Source organism: Neltuma alba, unplaced genomic scaffold (genome assembly GCF_004799145.2).
Source record: "Neltuma alba isolate B1F8T4 unplaced genomic scaffold, ASM479914v2 tig00001468_pilon, whole genome shotgun sequence".
Taxonomy (NCBI): domain Eukaryota; kingdom Viridiplantae; phylum Streptophyta; class Magnoliopsida; order Fabales; family Fabaceae; genus Neltuma; species Neltuma alba.
The window spans coordinates 39,566-45,870 of NW_021632474.1; the positions used below are offsets into that span (position 1 = coordinate 39,566).

The 6,305-nt window shown below is 31.2% G+C and overlaps 1 pseudogene; it reads left to right on the plus strand.

Annotated features, from left to right (window-relative positions):
* On the plus strand, positions 1 to 1,533 carry LOC114757352 (hydroquinone glucosyltransferase-like; annotated as a pseudogene).
* The last annotated feature ends 4,772 nt before the right edge of the window (positions 1,534 to 6,305 follow it).

Here is a 6,305-nt window from a genome sequence, read left to right on the forward strand (position 1 = left end):
ATGGAGAAAACAACACACATAGCTGTTGTTCCCAGTCCCGGCTTTAGCCATCTGATTCCTGTTCTTGAGTTCTCCAGGCGACTTGTTCATCTTCACCCAGATTTCATGTCACATTCATCATCCCCTCACAAGAATGTCCTCCTTCTACCTCCATAGCCTACCTTTAGAATCTTCCTTCAAACATCCAATTCAGTTTTCTTCCTCCAATCAACAAACAAGACCTGCCCAAAGATGCTAACTTAGCAGTCCAAATTCAACTCACAGTGGCCAAGTCTTTGCCATCCCTACAGCATGAATTGAAGTCCTTGAATTCCAAGTATCGTTTGGCTGCTGTAGTTGCAGACCCTTTTGCAATTGAGGTACTAAGTTTCGCAAAGGAACTAAACATTTTATCTTTCATTTACTTCTATTCAGCTGCTTCAACGCTTTCCTTCTGCCTCTATTTTCCGATCCTCCACGATGAGATATCTAGTGAGTTCAGAGACGTACCAGAACCTATTCAGATCCTAGGTTGTCTCCCACTCTATGGTGAAGATTTCCCAGACCCGGTTCAAACTCGGTCCAGTGAAGCTTACACAATGTTTCTCCGACGAAGCAAGACTTTGTTATCTGTTGATGGCTTATTGGTTAACAGCTTCACGGAGATGGAAGAAACGACTATGAGATCCTTGATACAGAAAGAAAGTGGTTATCCACCTGTGTATCCGATCGGACCCATCACTCAAACCGGGCCAGACAGTGAAGAAAACGGGTCTGAGTGTCTGAAGTAGTTGGAGAATCAACCACCTGACTCTGTTCTATACGTTTCTTTTGGAAGTGGTGGGACCTTATCTCAAGAACAAATCAATGAGTTGGCTTTTGGCTTGGAACTGAGTGGCCAGAGGTTCTTATGGGTTCTTAGAGCACCAAATAAGTCGGTGAATGCTGCTTACCTTGGTTCTACAAATGAGAATCCTTTAGATTTCTTACCAGAAGGTTTCTTGGAGAGAACCAAAGAGCAAGGTTTTGTTATTCCTTCTTGGGCACCTCAAGTTTCAATCCTGAGACATGGTTCCATTGGTGGGTTCTTGAGTCATTGTGGTTGGAACTCCACACTTGAGAGTATACAGAAGGGAGTGCCAATAATTGCCTGGCAACTGTTTGCAGAGCAGAAGATGAATGCTGTTTTGTTAACTGATGGTCTTAAGGTTGCTTTGAGGCCTAAAGTGAATGAAAATGGCTTAGTAGAGAGGGAGGAGACTGCTAAATTGGTAGAGTTTGATGGAAGGTGAAGAAGGTAAGGAGATTCGTAAGAGAATGAAGGATTTAAGGTATGCTTCTGATAATGCACTCAAAGCAAATGGTTCTTCTACAAAGGCGCTATCTGAAATTGCACTGAAATGGAAAAATAATTTACACGGGATATGAAAGGGTTTTAATTTTGTAATTCTGTTTTTCCTACTTTTAATTCTCGTAATTGTTTGTCGATTTTCATTTGTCAAACTAAATTGGCTTTCTTTGAAAGTGAATAAATATTTCGTGCGCTTGTGTTTCAATTTTGGGTGTGTGTTTGTAATGAATGATATCTTCTCATGAGTAAGGGTGTGTTTGGATGAAACCAAACTATGGTTTGGAAAAGTGATTCTGGAGAATAGATTCTGGAAAGAATAGATTTTATGAAAAAGTGATTTTGAGAAGTGAGAGTGTTTGGATAGTTGTTATCAGAAGCACTTTATATATATACAAATTATTAAAAAAAAGACATAAGTTAATATGATAATTACAGAAAAAATAGATTTTATGATATATTTTAATTTGAAGGAATAAAATTGTTAATAATATATTTTTTATTAACATAATTAATAATACATAAGATAATATAATTAATAAATAATTAATATGTATATATATTTATAAAATATAAGATTAAATATGTTTATAAAAAAATATGTTTATAAAAAAAATAACAAGATACATATCCTATGGGCTCTCACACTCTCCCTTTTTTCTCCAAAAGCAAAAAATTTTTGCTTTTTTCAAAATCATGGTTTTGGAGCCAAAACCATGGTTTTGGTTTTGGGTGGGTGTTGGGTGATTTATTCCCCAAACCATGGTTTGGGGTGTCACCCAAACAAAGCCTAATTTATGCATTCCGACCATTTGGCTTAACTTATTTAATTTTTCACTGTACTTTTTCCATACTTGAACTCCAAATTCTTTTAACTCACCTCACACAACATTGACTTTTCTACTGCTCGAACCAAAGATCTTTTTTGTGTACGCACGCAGCTTCACCAGTTAAGCTGTAAAGAACTTACAAACTTATTATACAAAATTAAATACATATATATTATTCTTTTATACAAACAATTATATATATGCATATATATTATTAGAAACTAAAAATAAACTATATGATAATTTTAATCATAAGTATTTTTATAACAAAATAATTATTAAATATTGTTTTATTATTTATTTTATAATGTTTTATTTTTAAAAAAAATATTCTTAATATAATATTAATTTCGAATGACACTAATTCATAAATATATTTTTAAAATTTAATTTTTTAATTAAAATTGATAATATATATAATTTAATTATGTATGTATTATATTACATTATACTCCTCCGGTTTCTAATATAAGACCCATTTAACTAATTTGATTAGATTAAGAAAATTAGGTAATTTAGTTAATTATAAGAAAAGTGACATATTTTTCCTAAAACACCATAATCATCTTTCTTAATGTCTCCTCTTCCTCTTCTACTTGATTATGGTTGAGGGAGTATCTATAGGGGTAATTTAGAGAAAATTGATAAATATGAAAAATGAGTCTTATATTTAGGACCAAAACCAACTCAAGAATTAGGTTTTATATTAAGGACCGGAGGAGTATTATATTATCTATATGTGTTTTATATATTTGATGAAAACCATTTATAATTAGTAAAAAAATCTTGTTATTCATAAAATAGCTGCCATAATAAAATCTAATAGATTATTCTATATAAAAAAATTAAATGATTTGAATAGTTTATGATAAAAAAACATTCTCCTACTTATATATGTAATCTATATAATTTATTTTCTTAAAATTCTTTCTATAGACCATTTGTTTTTGTGTTGAACAACAAAATCAATCTATATCATAGGTATTAACTATATCATGATCTAATTTTATTTTTTAATGATTGAAATTCAAAATTCACTTCAATATTAGTTTGATTTATAATCATAAATTGAGATGTTCATACAAATTCATTTTTCGTTTTTGAATTTCCATCATATATTACATTTTTAATATATTATACATATAATAGAATTATTTCTTTCTTATATCAATTTGCATAAGAAAGTTATTAATATTCTTATCATATTTGTTTAATTATTATTAATAATCAAGAGGAATTTATTTTAACGAAATATAAACAAAATTTTTATGAAATTGTTTTTCTATTCTCAGTATGTATCTAATGATGAGATAAATGGTAATGATATTTTCATTAATACCAATTCCACAAATATATCAATCTATTTTATAGATGAGAATATATTTAAATCATTATATTCTTAATTATATTATCATATGAATTGTTGTAAGATTATAATCTAAAATAATAAAATTTAAAATTAGCGACGGAACTTTTGTTGAAAAATAATTTCCATTGCTAAAATTTTATAATTAAAATTTGCAACGAAATTAATAACAGAAATTTTGACAAAAAAATTTTGTTGTTAAATATTTACTGACAGATTTTTAAATAAATTAGCTATGGAATTTAGTGATGTAAACAATTTCGTCGCCAAATTTGACAATCGAATTTCCATCTATCAAAAATTAGTGACGGAATAATTTTTCATCACTAATTCTGTCAGTAATAAGTTGTTTTTTTAGTGCATTCTTAATCTTTTAACCCCTTACATCAATTAAATCTGGAATAATGTTCCAGATTGAAGGATAATACCCAAACCGTCATTAAATCACTCTCAATAGTACTAGCTATTGCTTCTCACGGCCTTAATATGATTTATGGAAATCTTTTTCCAGATTTTGGCATCAACTTTCCCATTCCAATTTAACACTTAAATCAACATTTTTAAGTCCCCATGTACATTTATATTCAACTAAAAAGGGTTCCATTCGTTAATCTATTCGACACTAACTATCTTATTATATCTTCATCTTAAAACAGGTACCTCCTTTCAAAAGCTTAAAGAACTTAGAACAGTGTCTCTTCTGACTAAGATTTAATTTTCTAAGTTACCCGTTAATCATTTGGGAACTTCAACTTACCCACTAATTTAACAGCCCACAAGACAATCTTAGACAAAACATTCAAATTCACAGCCCATATATATAAAATATTATCCAATGCAAATTCCTATGCAAATCATATATTGCTACCTTGTAAGCTTATACATTCCTATATGAGCTTTAACTACCTCCTTCCATCTTAATATATCACGCCTCACGTAATGACAAATCTGGAATTTTTTTTTTCCCCGATTCGAAGACTTTCCCCAAACCAGTTATAATGATCACAAAAGGAACAAGTAAAACCTAAGGACCTGATGCCAACAACAAGAAAAAGAGCTCCCCTGTTTGGGTGATTATGCACCAAAGCAGCCAGTAACAATGCAGAGGGGGGGGGGGGAATGCAACAGCATCATTCACACGATGAACCACGCATCAATTATCCCCTACCCTTAATCCGTTAAGATACTCATTTTCCTCCATAACTCCAAAACTTTAACTTGTTGATATCTCACCCAAATTACCACGGCAGAAGAAAAGAAAGGTAGGAAGATGTTCACAAGACTCACCTTAGTCAAAATCCACCGTCGCATGTAGGACATCAACCTCCGATCACCTCCTTCTCCTTCCTCTTGACCTCTCTCTCTCTGTCTCTCCTCACTTTTTCTCTCTTTTCTTTTGTTTTGCAGCGTGGAAATGAGGACGGAGAGGAGTCAACTGGGTTAAATGGGTGGAGAGTGTGAGAAAAGACAATTTCGCCCCTCTATGTTCTCTTTGGTTTCACTTTCGTCCTTTCTCTATATTTCTCGTTGCATCCCGAATTTTAAGACTCTAAAAATAAGGAGCCAAAAAGCCAAAGTCGGGGTGAAAATTTTTTTTAAAATGGTTATTAAAATTATTTAAGGATAAGAAATTTGCAGGAAAAAATTCATGGTATGTTAGTTAGAGTATTTAGGAAATTTATGAAAAAGATTTATTCTCCAAAAATTGGCTTAAATAATTTTAAAGCTAATTTCTAGAATTACAAGTGTCTATTTTTTAAAAAAATTCAAGAAAAATAGTTAGAGGTTAATTTTTGAGCTGACTTTTTAGGATAATTATTTTATGAATTAAAGAAGCTAATTAAGGTAAAAAAAAATCCTTATAATGTATTAAGGATTAACTGGGGAAATAAAACCTATTCTCTTAGAAAATTCAAAAAAAAAAAAGTTAGGAGTTAATTTTTGACCTGAAATTTTTAGAGAAGTTATTTTATGGGCAAGAGAAGCTAATTGAGTACGAAAATCCTTTTAAATACTAAGGATTAATTTCTAGGGATTATTTGGGTTTCAGAATAATAGATTAAGGATGGAGTTGGAAGTAAAAGACTATGACTGAACGGCAAGATGGTCATTATTCCCTCTCCTCTCTTCTCACCAAACGGGTTCCTCTATCCTTATAACCCATCAGACCCCACTTTTCCCGGTTTGGAACCTCTCATCTTTCCTCCTCTTTTTTTTTTTTTTTAAACCGTTGATTAATATATTTCAACGGTTTAGATCTTAATTTTTTATAAATTATTTATAAAAAAATTTAAAAACGTTTAGTGTACTTGCAAACTATTAGAATTAAAATTTATTATAGTTTGTAATCTATTATTTATTTATTTTTATAATTTAATATTTTAATAATAGTTTTGAAAGGATTTAAATCTGAACTGTTAAAATATTAATCTAATGGTTAAAAAAAAAAAAAAGGAAGAGAAGAGGATAAGAAAAGAAGAGGAGAGGTTTCAAACCCCATTTTCTCCTCCTCATTTTCGAACCGAACCAAGAGCAAATCGGCAAGAGCGTGCGGTTCTTATCCCTCCCCAAGATTAGCGTGGCCCTTGCGCAAGATTGACACGCACAAATCGGGAAATGTTTGAGAAAGTTTAATTGAACTTAGAACGTTTTCGGCTGAATTTGAGCCCAAATGCATTAGTTGGGTTAGACACTGCACGTATTTGTTAGTATTGTATTGCTCTGACGGCACCACCGGTCAAGTTTGGGTTTAGTGGTAATTTCATTAGTTTGGTAAATATTC